This window comes from Alosa sapidissima, chromosome 4 (genome assembly GCF_018492685.1).
Source record: "Alosa sapidissima isolate fAloSap1 chromosome 4, fAloSap1.pri, whole genome shotgun sequence".
Lineage (NCBI taxonomy): Eukaryota > Metazoa > Chordata > Actinopteri > Clupeiformes > Clupeidae > Alosa > Alosa sapidissima.
In genome coordinates, this window is record NC_055960.1 from 8,572,137 (window position 1) to 8,585,176 (window position 13,040).

The 13,040-nt window shown below is 40.1% G+C and overlaps 2 long non-coding RNA genes across 2 annotated transcripts; one reads left to right on the top strand and one right to left on the bottom strand.

Annotated features, from left to right (window-relative positions):
* The first annotated feature begins 220 nt into the window (after nucleotides 1-220).
* Nucleotides 221-7,160, top strand: LOC121707621. The gene is made up of 4 exons (XR_006031359.1): nucleotides 221-518; nucleotides 1,698-1,778; nucleotides 2,095-2,127; nucleotides 7,101-7,160. It is a non-coding gene; the product is annotated as an uncharacterized LOC121707621 (long non-coding RNA).
* On the bottom strand, nucleotides 5,542-6,756 carry LOC121707622. Its single transcript, XR_006031360.1, has 2 exons — nucleotides 6,253-6,756; nucleotides 5,542-6,166 (listed from the first exon to the last, which is right to left on the bottom strand). It is a non-coding gene; the product is annotated as an uncharacterized LOC121707622 (long non-coding RNA).
* Nucleotides 7,161-13,040: the final 5,880 nt, after the last annotated feature.

Consider the following 13,040-nt stretch of genomic DNA (forward strand, 5'->3'; position numbering starts at 1 on the left):
TGAAGCCATATATAACAATGTTCCTTGTTTCATAATATTGTTTTCAACCATATTCCTTCATAAAATGACAATGCTGAGCTCTACATCCCTGTTGAAAAAACCAGCCTGACCAGCTAAAGGTGGTTTGCTGGTTGACCAGCTTGTTAGATAGATCAACCCAGTCTCACGTCTGAACGTGTCACTGTCACGTTAATTAATCTATTGGGCCGTGTTGTGTAACACGTTTCCTTGTTAAAAAACGTGTTGAGCAGGACGTAATTATCGTGTTACTATCACGTTGTATTTCGCATTCAATGAGCAAACAGAACCACGTCATCTGTCAAAAAAGCCCGACCCAAAATGGCGAGAATGTTATTTGATGCTTTTGACGTGCAGTTTCATACTCTTAAGCCTGCTTTGAGTTGTGGGTTAGAAGGAGCCACCTTCTAGCTAGCAGTTTTAGAAGGCTGAACCCCAGAATCCAGAAACAAGAACCGAGCAGGGACGGAGAAAAAAGAAGAATCCAAATGGGAAATGAGGTGAGCCTTGCTACTGCCGCTAGCATGATCATTTTGCTAGCACTTGAGCAAAACATTTTAAAGTTGATTTAACATGAAATAGTAGCCTATGCATGGGCAATACTGTGAATTCAGAGTAGGCTTGCACAACTTATAATTTAGCTAACGTGCATGATGTAATGTTACATTAATCTGTAAAACAGCTGTTGTCTGTGTAAATTAACATTGTAGCCTAATATTGTTAGTGTGGGCTACAGCTAACAGCTGGGAGGTAGCCTATCAGCCAGGCATGTATAATCGATAATCATGATGAACGTGAATAGATTTCGTTGCGAAAACGCGCATTGTTTTAGGCCACATATCAGCTATAAAACAATTGTATTCTGATACAGCAGTTCTCAGATGTTAGATATTCACTTATATTATAATATAATTTTGTATTTCTTTAACCTGATTAAGAGAGGGGTTTAATTCAATAGAGAATTGCAATGTGTGTAGCCCATAATATTAGAGATTAGATTAGGCTAGATATAGATTAGATTCAACTTTATTGTAATTTAAAAGAGTAGGCTACAGGTACAGAGCCAATGAAATGCAGTTGACATCCAACCAGAAGTGCAAAGAAGCAGTTATGTAGACGATCAAGATTAATTATGTACAACAGTTAGATAAATAGGCAAGTTTTCCAGATGACATGTGTACAGTGACAGAAATAGCCATACAGTGAATATGGAATGTGTGTCTAGCCTATAACAAAACAAACTGATAATAATACATAATAATGATAATAATAGCAGTAATTACAGTAGGCCACTCGCACTGTTGTTGGTGACGTGTCTGTTTCCTATTATTCCATGCCACTCTCCTACTGTCTCCTTTACTGTCCTGCTCCACTTGCCTACTATCTTTTGCCTCTTGCCTACTGTCCAGCACCACTCGTCTACCGTCTCCTATGCTGACCCACGCCACTCACCTACTGTTTCCTAACACAAACTGTAACATTAAGCTGACACAATCTTGCTGCACGGTTACTTATCTGCATGCAATCACTATTGCCAGCTGTTATGAGTAAACATTATATTGGGACACCAATATATTTCTGATTCACGGGCAGTGTATTTGCTACTGAAGAAAAGGAGAACACATAGTAATTGTTCTTGGATGGGGATTTAGAGTAAGGTTTCTATTGATCTTTTTCAGATAAGGCCTCTTCATTTTCAACTGTGAAGGATCTACATGGACTTGGTCTGGATAGCCTTTCCTGTTTTGATGAGCCAGTCGGTATGTATTTGACATTCTTTAGGATAAAAGGAGCCATATGTTATCAAAAATTCTACACCCATATGTAGAAAAGCTTTATTGCTGTTTGTTATTGTTGTTGTTGAAAACTATGTTGAATGCAAAGAGATGCATATGTCCCTTGGGAGGAGAGGGATGAGTGTGGATGATTGAATTGTCCAACAGACATAAAAATATGATTGTGTATGATTGTGTTTGTGTCTGTATATGATTTTTTGTACTTGCATGGTGGTGTTGCATTTTAAGCATGCATACTTTACGCCATGGTGGTCTAAATTGTCTTTATTGCCACTTGCAGGGTCTAGAGGAAAAACCCTATATGAGCCCCAGGGTGAGTAGTGTATAATTACTTTATCCCAAGATTGATTTTCGTAGAAAGGTGTTCAAATCAAAATCAAACCAAAATCTTCTAAAATAATAGATAGATAGATAGATAGATAGATAGATAGATTGATTTATTATTTGTCCTTTCGGAAAATTGTTCTGCGCCATACAGTAGACAGTTAGACAAGACGGAATATAGACCAGAATTTCCCTCACCCCAACCGCCCCCACCCTACCACACTCCCACACATACACAACATCAGGGCAGAAGGCACAGACCCCACTACACATTTATAGAATGATAAAGTGCAGTTGTGCATACTGTGATAGTCCAGCTGGAAAGAAAGTGCATGGTCCTGCAGGTAACGTCTTGTTCATCAATGTAATGCTAGTTGGAATGAATTACCTACTGGCTCAATTTGTTTGGAAAGAAGGTAGCCTGAACCTCCCTGATGGCAACACCTCATATGCCTGGTGTATGGGATGTGACATATCTCTATTAATTGCATGACCTTTCTTCAACACCCTTCTTTCACAGGTCGTAGCAATACTGTCTGGTTTTTGCCCCTCAACCTTGCTGGCCATGTTAACTATCTTGCTCAGTTTGGTTTTTTTTGGTTACTGACAAAGAGAAATACCAGGTAACACAACAAAAAAGTAGCATGCTCTCCACAAATGAATGATAGAAAAGTAATATATCTCTATCCACTCTAAATTGTCTTAGTTTCCACATAAAATGCAGCCTCTGCAGCCCCTTTTTATAGATGGTGTTGGTATTACTGTCCCATTGCAACTTATTATCTATTATTGTGCCCAGAGGCGATTCTAGAGTCTGTGGGGGCCCCAAGCAAAAATTCCAAGAGGGCCCTACCGACAAGTGATCACTATTATGTTATATCACCATTAGGTTATTATGTTAAATAATAAAAATACAAAAAGCGTATTATAAAAATTCTTATATTTTGACATGTACTGCAAGCTGGCAGCTCGACTTGCCTTACAGTATGCGTGTGTAGATCAGACTGTCCTGAATCTGGCAAAATCATTGCCATGGTGGAGGGATTCTCTGGGGCTGAGCAATTTACAGACATATGTGGTGTGCGCTTTACAGAAATAAATGGCATTTTTTTTTATTTAGTGATGAAAAATGACCTCTCTGCACTCTATATCTGTGACACGAACTGATCTGACCTGACTTGACCCGAGTTTGCGTGTTAGCCTGTGTGCCTATGTTGTATGCACTCATAATGGTTCTCTACAACAACTTTTTTAACTGCATTGCCATGAACAAAGTAGAGGCAAAAACGGGGTTTCTTTGTTGAACAAATTGGGATGCAATGTGAGCCTTGAATTGGATGCCACGCAAGAATTTGCTAGGATCTCAAAACCGGATTATGAACATGCTTTGCCATAGAGAAACACACGATAAAGTTGGATTATAAACATGCTTTGTCACAAAAACAGACAAAAACGTGGGGTAAGTCCAGCTATATGAAGTTATTATTTTGCTGTCACTTCGTCTGTTGTATAACCCAGAAGGATATACATGGTACCAATGGATAGCCCTGTGTCTCCTCTTTCATCTGATATGCTTGCCATATCTATGCGATCACGGGTTTGCGAGTAATTCAAACGAGAGTAATGGGTGCGCAGGTAAACGCAAAGAACTGTAGACTGTAAATATGATGCAATTTGATTTAATTTCATGATTTTTTCCCCCATACCCATACTTGATCATACAGGCAAGTGCGTAGTCTCGTTGGAAAGCCCCACTTCTGCTCTGTCACGCATTAAAGGTTTCATCTCGCTGCGATGAACAGTTCCGGAGCAATGTAACAAAGAAGAAATGTTGTGTTTTTGGAGCACTTTGCGTCAATCGGGTTCTAAAAAATTAACGCGTATGCTTGGTCCTTACTGCATCGTGATTAACATGTTATGGCTGACAGCCCTATTACAAACATAACGTTAACCGTCTCCTTGCTTAACTAGTTGTAACTGTTACTGTAACTAGCTAGCTGAAGTTTACTGGCGTATAAATGTAGCAAACCATGTTCAATCTTTCTGTCAATTAACATTAGCCTAACTTCATTGAGTAGGCTAAATGCCAAACTCCGATGTTGATCCGTCATCACTGCATCCTCGATTGACGTTTAGGCTACAACAGTAGCCTACATATGTGTGGATTCTTTGAACTCTTTTGAACTCAGATCCGCTGTTTATAATTTATTATGTTTGTACAACAGGACAGGAGCACGCAAAATAAATATATCATTCAATCTCTATGGACGAAATTCTCGCTCGACCCACCGGCAAACGCGCTGAGACCAGGTCGGGGGCCCCTTAGTGGCTCGGGGCTCCAAACAGTTGCCTGCCTTGCCTGTTGACAAGGTGCGCCTCTGATTGTGCCTAAGTACTTGTACTCGACTACAATCACAACATCCTCACCATTTTTAACCATACACTGGGGGGACTGGCTCCCAGTTCTGTACTGTAGTCTATTATTATTTGCTTTGTTTTCTGTATATTTAGAAGAAGACAGCTGGACCTACACCATTTCGCAAATTGATCCACCCAGGCCCTGTAGTTGGTCTCCTCGCTATTCTGTATTAACCCCACTATTGCTGTGTCATCTGCAGATTTTATAAGTTATGTAAACGCTTTAAAAACACCGAAGAGCCCCGTATAAGAGCCCCAGTGTGATAGGCTGGTTGCTGTCATGTGACACATCATTGTTAAATCATGATTGACAATTAAATAAATCATTGTTCACGACACGTTATGGTTAAATTATCGAAATGAATACGATGGTGATACAATCCTGCTTTTCAATTAGTTGACATGGTGTTTGACATAAAATTATAATGAGGTCTGTTTCATGTAATAAGCTATTTGTTTCTTTGGGTCTGGGTAATTGAAATTAGCAATATCTTAGTTCAATTCAATGTCTTATAATGGTAAAAGATGTGGACAAATACATGATAATTAGCCAAATAAATCGTTGTTCACGACACGTTATAGTTAAATTATCGGAATGAGTGTGATGGTGATACAATCCTGCTTTTCAATTAGTTGAGATGTTGTTTGACATTAAATTATAAGCAGGTCAGTTTCATGTAATAAGCTATTTGTTTCTTTGGGTCTGGGTAATTCATGTGACAAAAAATTCTGATATAGGCTACTACCGTTTTTCTGAAAAACAAAGCAGTACAACAACATTTCTATCTCCAAAATAATGCATTGTATGCATGTGTGTACTACGTAGTGCATGCAGCTTTCAATGTCCAAAGTAGCCTATACTGATTTTCCTGCAAAAGAACTACAAATACTCCTCCAAAACTACAGTGTTGATGTCGCCTAGTGCTGGCAACAACCCCTGAACAGGCTCAGAATCCCAGGACACACACCACAACACAGACAGATGTTTAAGAAAATGTACAAATCTTTATTACATACAGGTCAAAAGCATTCCACCCACACAGGTTTCGGGCAAGGGTTAATAGGTCAGCATTGGTCACACAGCACAGCTAGGATCTTAGAAACAAGTGAGTAGAACCACACCATCAGCTACCATGGGTTTCAGAACCCTAGTCACATCAAGACATCAAGCAGAGTACCACAGCAAATCTTGTTCACGGCACACAACCATTTGCACACGTGCACACTACGGATCCCCAGACCATTACCAGCAACTTAGCCTCCCAACCTCCCCCCAAGCCAGAACCCATTCATGCAGGCAGAAACATAACACACAAACAAACAAGTAAAAATGTCCGTTCGGTCAGGGCCCCTCCTGACCGAAACAAAAAAACACAAAATCAAAATAAACTGAGTCTCACCCGGCCACTGTGCACCAAGTAGGCCGGGGAAAATTACAGTCTTTTATCCACTAGCACAGGACCTTTAGCTTGAAGCACAGCCAGTGGACTCTTATTTTGCCTTCACAGGGGATGGGGTTGGCGTGGGCACGCCGCAGCTTTCTTGGCGTGATGACGTCACCGTCCTGAGAACCCGGAAGCACTGCGCCACTCGACTCACTGCTGCTGACACTGTTAAGGAGTAAACAACCACGATGAGCGCTTCGCGGCAAACAATCGCAATAACTTCATTCACACGGGCATTTACATGGGATCACCGTTCCTTTAGATCGGTTTGAGAGCGCAGAATAGTCTTAACGATCATACGATCTCCAGTCCTCTCTCGTAGCCTCTTCCCTCTGCTAGACGCGGCCGGCAAGCTTCATCGATGACATGGATTGCAGGGCCGCGCAGGAACAGCGGCACCGTCTTAATGGCTGGATCAGTCGTCCGTCGTCCGTGCCTCGCTTGTCGCTCCCTCTTCCCCAGACTCCCGAATCACATACTGGTGAGCCCTTTTATTTCCCAGTCCATTACGAGCTCCACCAATCTGCATCGCAGCCATCCACTCTTCCGAAGGCCTACACCTGTATGTCATCCACCCCGTGGGCGGCGATCGTCCATCCTGGCCACCGATCACAAACAAAACAGCGGCAGACACAGACCAAAGACTGGCCATTACAGTACATCCCCCCCTCCCTCTACAACACAATATGTCCAGTATTCTTGTTTGCAGTCTGTATTGCCCCAATAAAACATTCATAATTATCACACGTGTCTGTCCCCCCCCCTCTGTATAGTCCCCGATACTCAGCAAACACACAGGTAAACAGATATGTAAACACATTCTATGCAACATTTGGGAGACACACAGGGCCCACACGACATTGACACTTGAAGTTGTGGAGTTATATTTTAGTAGCCTATTCTATAATAGCATAAATACCCACATCGGTTTTACCCTTGACTCACCTGTATACAACATATGTCTATGAATTGCAGTAGTGATCAAATGAAAAAGGAAAGAAAGGTGTCCTGATGTGTTGTTTAGGGATGGTCCTGCAATGCAAAAATCTCGACATATCTTTATGTCTTTTTTTTCTCCCCTCTACTTATGTTTTCACAGATCCTTGCTCCTGATATCCTGATGTATGGGTTGCACTTCATTATATGACTCCAACAGAACACTCACAGAAAGGAGAGTGGTGTCAAACTACAAGACAGCCAGCATGTAAACAAGGCCTTGTTTGTCCTTGTTTGGCTACTCATTTGTCTACTTCCTGAAGAGGCTGAAGCATGCTGGCCTTGACACCTCAGTCACACTAGTGTGCCCCGGCACAGTGGTTGAAAAACACTGACCTAAACCATATATTTTCTGAAAGCCTATAGCCTCTAGATGTCAATTAATATACATTAAGACATGTCCCACCTTTCTACTGACTTTGACAATATACAAAATAGTGCCATGTATACATTTATATCCTCCAAAGTTTGCAGGAAGGTGGGCCATGTGCTAGTGTATGTTAACTCACATGTACAAGTGACAGGCTTTAAGAAAATATATGGTTTGCATGGCTGAAACTGCTTTGCCTTTGTATTGGAGCTCAAAATGTTCTAAACATATCTTAAATTTCTCTCTTCTACTTATGTTTTCACAGATCCTCGCTCCTGATATCCTGATGTATGCATTCCATTTCATTATATGACTCCAACAGGACACCTACACAAAGGAGCTGTTAAAGCAGTGTCCTTCTACAAACAACAAGACAGCGAGCATGTAAACAAGGCCTTGTTTGTCCACTTCCTGAAGGGGCTGAAGCATGCTGGCCTTGACACCTCAGTCCTTGCTTCCATTTACAGCTGTGTTGTGGAGCGCATTCTCACATCCTATGGTCTGCAGCGGGTGGTGTCATCGCGTTATTTATCATCGTTTGTGTAAATCTTTCACATCTTACACAAAAGTCTAAAATAATCTAAACTTCATTCACTCTCCATGTATAGATCCAGATAGACTTGCAGAACAGGCTGCAGGGCAACAGTCTGATAGCCTGCATGAAAGCATAAATGGTCCGCATTTGTTAAAGAGTGCAATTATCAAAGGGCCCTTGAATTGTGTTTTTTTAAACCAAGGAGGATGGCTGTAGCGATGCTGTCAGCTCTGCCATAAGCAGTGACTGTGATTACGTTTGCACATTTTGAAAATGTTGTTTTTCTTTCTTTTACATTCTTTTCCACTTCATTGTTGTATAGTTTGTATAATGTTTGTTAAAGTTGCACACATTAATTCACTGTTCTTATTTGTAAAAAATTGTAGTGTGGTATAGTTTGTATGGTGGAGTCTTTATTGTATCGTACAAACAAGAACACCCCATCCCACCATACCACTTTGACTAACCAATTTTCTGCGGGAAACCCTGGAGGCTTTCTACAGGTATTTTGTGAAACATAGGGGTTGCTATGGTAGTGGTTGCTAAGCTATTGCTAGGGTAACTGAGAAGGTTGCTATGGTGTTGCTACAGGATATATAGTGGTTGCTATGCAGATTTATAAGGTAATCATGTTGGTTGCTAGGTTGGTGATAGAGTAACTGAGAAGGTTGCTAGGGTGTTGCTAGAGTAGATATGGTGGTGGTTATACTAAATTAAGTGGTTGCTATGCTGGTTGCTAGGGTAGTCATGTTGGTTGACTATCAAAGTGGTTGCTAGGTTGGCATTGTACAGGTGGTTGCTAGGTTGTTGATAGGGTGTTGCTAGGGTAGATAGGGTGGTTGCTATTCCAAATAAAGTGATTGCTATGCTGGTTGCAAGGTTAATCATGTTGGTTGCAATGGTGGTTGCTCGGTTGACATTGTGGTGGTAGTTGTGAGGTTGTTGGTAGGGTAATTAATATGGTTGCTAGGTTGTTGCTATGGTTCTTATGTTGGTTGCTAGGTTGTTGCTAGGGTAACTTAGAAGAATTTTGTTCAGCTAATACATTTTGGCCTGCACTATTAAGGGACAGCTGAATTGACCATCTAAACCATATATTTTCTTAAAGCCTATAGTCTGTAGATGTCAATTAATATGAATTAAGACATGTCCAACATTCCTACTTACTTTGGTGCATCATATAGGCTTAAGCAATACTGCTATTTTTGCTCTTAGACTATAAAAATCCATAATCACTTTAAAAACGCTAACTGATTACAATAGTTTTTGAAATTCAATTTCTTTAAATCATGCTTAAAATTGTAACCATATTCTTTATTGAGTTATGTTAATTGACTATAATACTATTGTATTGTCATCCTTCTTTGGGACTTGAGTAATTCAATATCCCCTTCATGTATCAATGTACATTAAAGCATCTTTGATAGTAAAGGACTCTTAATGGTTTGTGTATGATTTAAGAACTTTTGTTGATCAACATCTGTCAAAACAATGCTCTCTGAACGGCCATTTCTTAACATTTCTTGTGCATCAAAAGTCCCACAGCACCTAAGATAAGTGAAATTGGGTTTATTTCAGCACAACACACCTCTGTGTATCATATTCAATAAAAATATGGATGTTTTAATGGTTTGTGTATGATTTAAGAACTTTTGTTGGTCAACATCTTTCAAAACAATGCTCTCTGAACGGCCATTTCTTAAGATTTCGTGTGCATCAAAAGTCCCACAGCACCCCATAAGATAAGTCAAATTGGGTTTATTTCAGCACAACACCCATCTGTGTATCAAGATCAATCAAAATATGTAAGTTTGTGATTGCTTTAAACAGGGGGTTGTCCAATACACATAAAACAAACAGCAAAGGTATATGCTAATACAAAGCAGCACTACAGGCACTAAATAATAATTTACATTTGATCAGATTCACTTTTATTGTCATTGTGCAGAGTAAAAGTACAAACAGGGTTCCCACTCTAAGTCAAATGTAAAATTCTATGACTTTTCCCTGACAAAACACCTGAATTTCCATGACTTACAATATACCGACCAATGATTTCAGAGCACCCGCATCAAGAGTCTTTTACTTTTTTAGAGCGGGAGATGAATAAATAGGCATTGAATTAACACAGTTGGGCTACTCAAGCAAGCTGTAAAGCTAATAACCAGATATACACCAATACTATGTGGAAATATGTTATGCATTTTGGCTAGTACATCATAAACTACTACGACAAAATTCCCTGATATTCCATGACTTTGCCCCCAAAATGATAAAAATTCCCTGACTTTCCATGTCTGGAATAGACTTCTATTACCCGTGGGAACCCTGTACAAAGCAAAAGTGCAATGTGATATACAAAGTATAGACAGATGGTGCATAGGCAGGACAAGAAATACTGTATAGTGTCGTGTAGACAGTAATATGCAGTTGGTTTACAGAAGGTGGTTTAGAGTAATATACATTAGATATATAATATGAGTATTAACAGAACATATGAGAAAAACAGAATGAATATGGATATTCAGTATGAACCATATAGACAGATATGTGCAGTGTGGTAACAGTACCATTGTAGCGCAGAAACAGTAACATTATAATAGCATGAAGAGCAGTAGAATATGGTTATGTATAATTGTAATTACAGTATGTGCATTTGTAAATAAATAACACTATGGGTGGGATAGGCCGTCTGGTCACAGGAACACAAGACCCATCCTGTCAGACTAGGCCAGAAGTCCCGTCACCGGAATGATGTAGAGGACTTTGAGACAGTCATGTGGCGCCTTTTGACCAGTGGTCACAATACAGAGGACCCCTGGCCAGTCAATGAGCAGTGCTTGACAAACATCATGTGTAGAAGACCCATTTTGCAAAACGATGTAGACACCCATCTATTCTCAGGAGCAGTCCTTCTATAACGGGCAGGAACAGCTGCAGAAAAATCCCCGGGCTTTGCCTTGCTCCTTCCTGGCATGTCTTTCTGCTTTGGGGATAACCAAACAGCTGACAACCTGGAAATTAGAAATAGAGATAAAACAAGTGTACAAAGAAAGAAACTACAATCTCAGTGTATCTCTTGACATGTTCAAACATACTGATGACTATAAAGTCCACTTATAAAATGCAGGTATATGCCTTTCATATAGTGCGCCAAAGTATTTAAGGAGGGTGGACCAAGTCCTAGTATGGTTTAGGTGGTTGAATCAGCTGTCCCTTAACAGTGTACGCCAAATTGTATCAACTGAACAATTTGTTTCTCGACCTACAATATGGGCCTATGTATGCTTTATCATATGCCAGAGTAAGTAGGAAGGTGGGAAATGTCTTAATTAATATTAATTGACATCTAGAGGCTATGGGTTTTCAGAAAATATGTGGTTTAGGTGGTCAATTCAGCTGTCCCTTAATAGTATAGCCCAAGATGTATCCGCTGTACAATGCGTTTCTCGATCTACAATATGGGCCTATGTACGCCTTATGATATGTCAAAGTCAGTAGGAAGGTGGGACATGTCTTAATGTATATTAATTGACATCTAGAGGCTATAGGCTTTCAGAAAATATATTGTTTAGGTGGTCAATTCAGCTGTCCCTTAATATTATAGCCCTAGATGTATCAGCTGTACAATGTGTTTCTTGATCTACATTAGGATAAGTATCTCTATATTTTGTTCGAAACAACAAAAAACAACTATTTGTTATAATTATTATTATTATTTACTAAATTTACGTAGTTTAACTTACCTTACCCCACACGGCCAGCTCTCGCTCTACCATGCGTTTCCGCTTTCTTGTGGTGGCGTGTGTCACATGACAGCAACCAGCCTATCACACTGGGGCTCTTATACGGGGCTCTTCGGCGTTTTTCGAACGTTTACATACCACATAAAATCTGCAGATGACACAGCAATAGTGGGGTTAATACAGAATAGCGAGGAGACCAACTACAGGGCCTGGGTGGATCAATTCGCGAAATGGTGTAGGTCCAGCTGTCTTCTTCTAAATATACAGAAAACAAAGCAAATAATAATAGACTACAGTACAGAACTGGGAGCCAGCCCCCCCAGTGTATGGTTAAAAATGGTGAGGATGTTGTGATTGTAGTCGAGTACAAGTACTTAGGCACAATAATAGATAATAAGTTGCAATGGGACAGTAATACCAACACCATCTATAAAAAGGGGCTGCAGAGGCTGCATTTTATGTGCAAACTAAGACAATTTAGAGTGGATAGAGATATATTACTTTTCTATCATTCACTTGTGAAGAGCATGCTACTTTTTTGTTGTGTTACCTGGTATTTCTCTTTGTCAGTGACCAAAAAAAAACAAACTGAGCAAGATAGTTAACATGGCCAGCAAGGTTGAGGGGCAAAAACCAGACAGTATTGCTACGACCTGTGAAAGAAGGGTGTTGAAGAAAGGTCATGCAATTAATAGAGATATGTCACATCCCATACACCAGGCATATGAGGTGTTGCCATCAGGGAGGTTAAGGCTACCTTCTTTCCAAACAAATTGAGCCAGTAGGTAATTCATTCCAACTAGCATTACATTGATGAACAAGACGTTACCTGCAGGACCATGCACTTTCTTTCCAGCTGGACTATCACAGTATGCACAACTGCACTTTATCATTCTATAAATGTGTAGTGGGGTCTGTGCCTTCTGCCCTGATGTTGTGTATGTGTGGGAGTGTGGTAGGGTGGGGGCGGTTGGGGTGAGGGAAATTCTGGTCTATATTCCGTCTTGTAGTCTTGTCTAACTGTCTACTGTATGGCGCAGAACAATTTTCCGAAAGGACAATAAATAAATCTATCTATCTATCTATCTATCTATCTATCTATTATTTTAGAAGATTTTGGTTTGATTTTGGTTTGAACACCTTTCTACGAAAATCAAGCTTGGGATAAAGTAATTATACACTACTCACCCTGGGGCTCATATAGGGTTTTTCCTCTAGACCCTGCAAGTGGCAATAAAGACAATTTAGACCACCATGGCGTAAAGTATATAAGCATGCTTAAAATGCAACAAGTACAAAAAAATCATATACAGACACAAACACAATCATACACAGTCATATTTGTATGTCTGTTGGACAATTCAATCATCCACACTCATCCCTCTCCTCCCA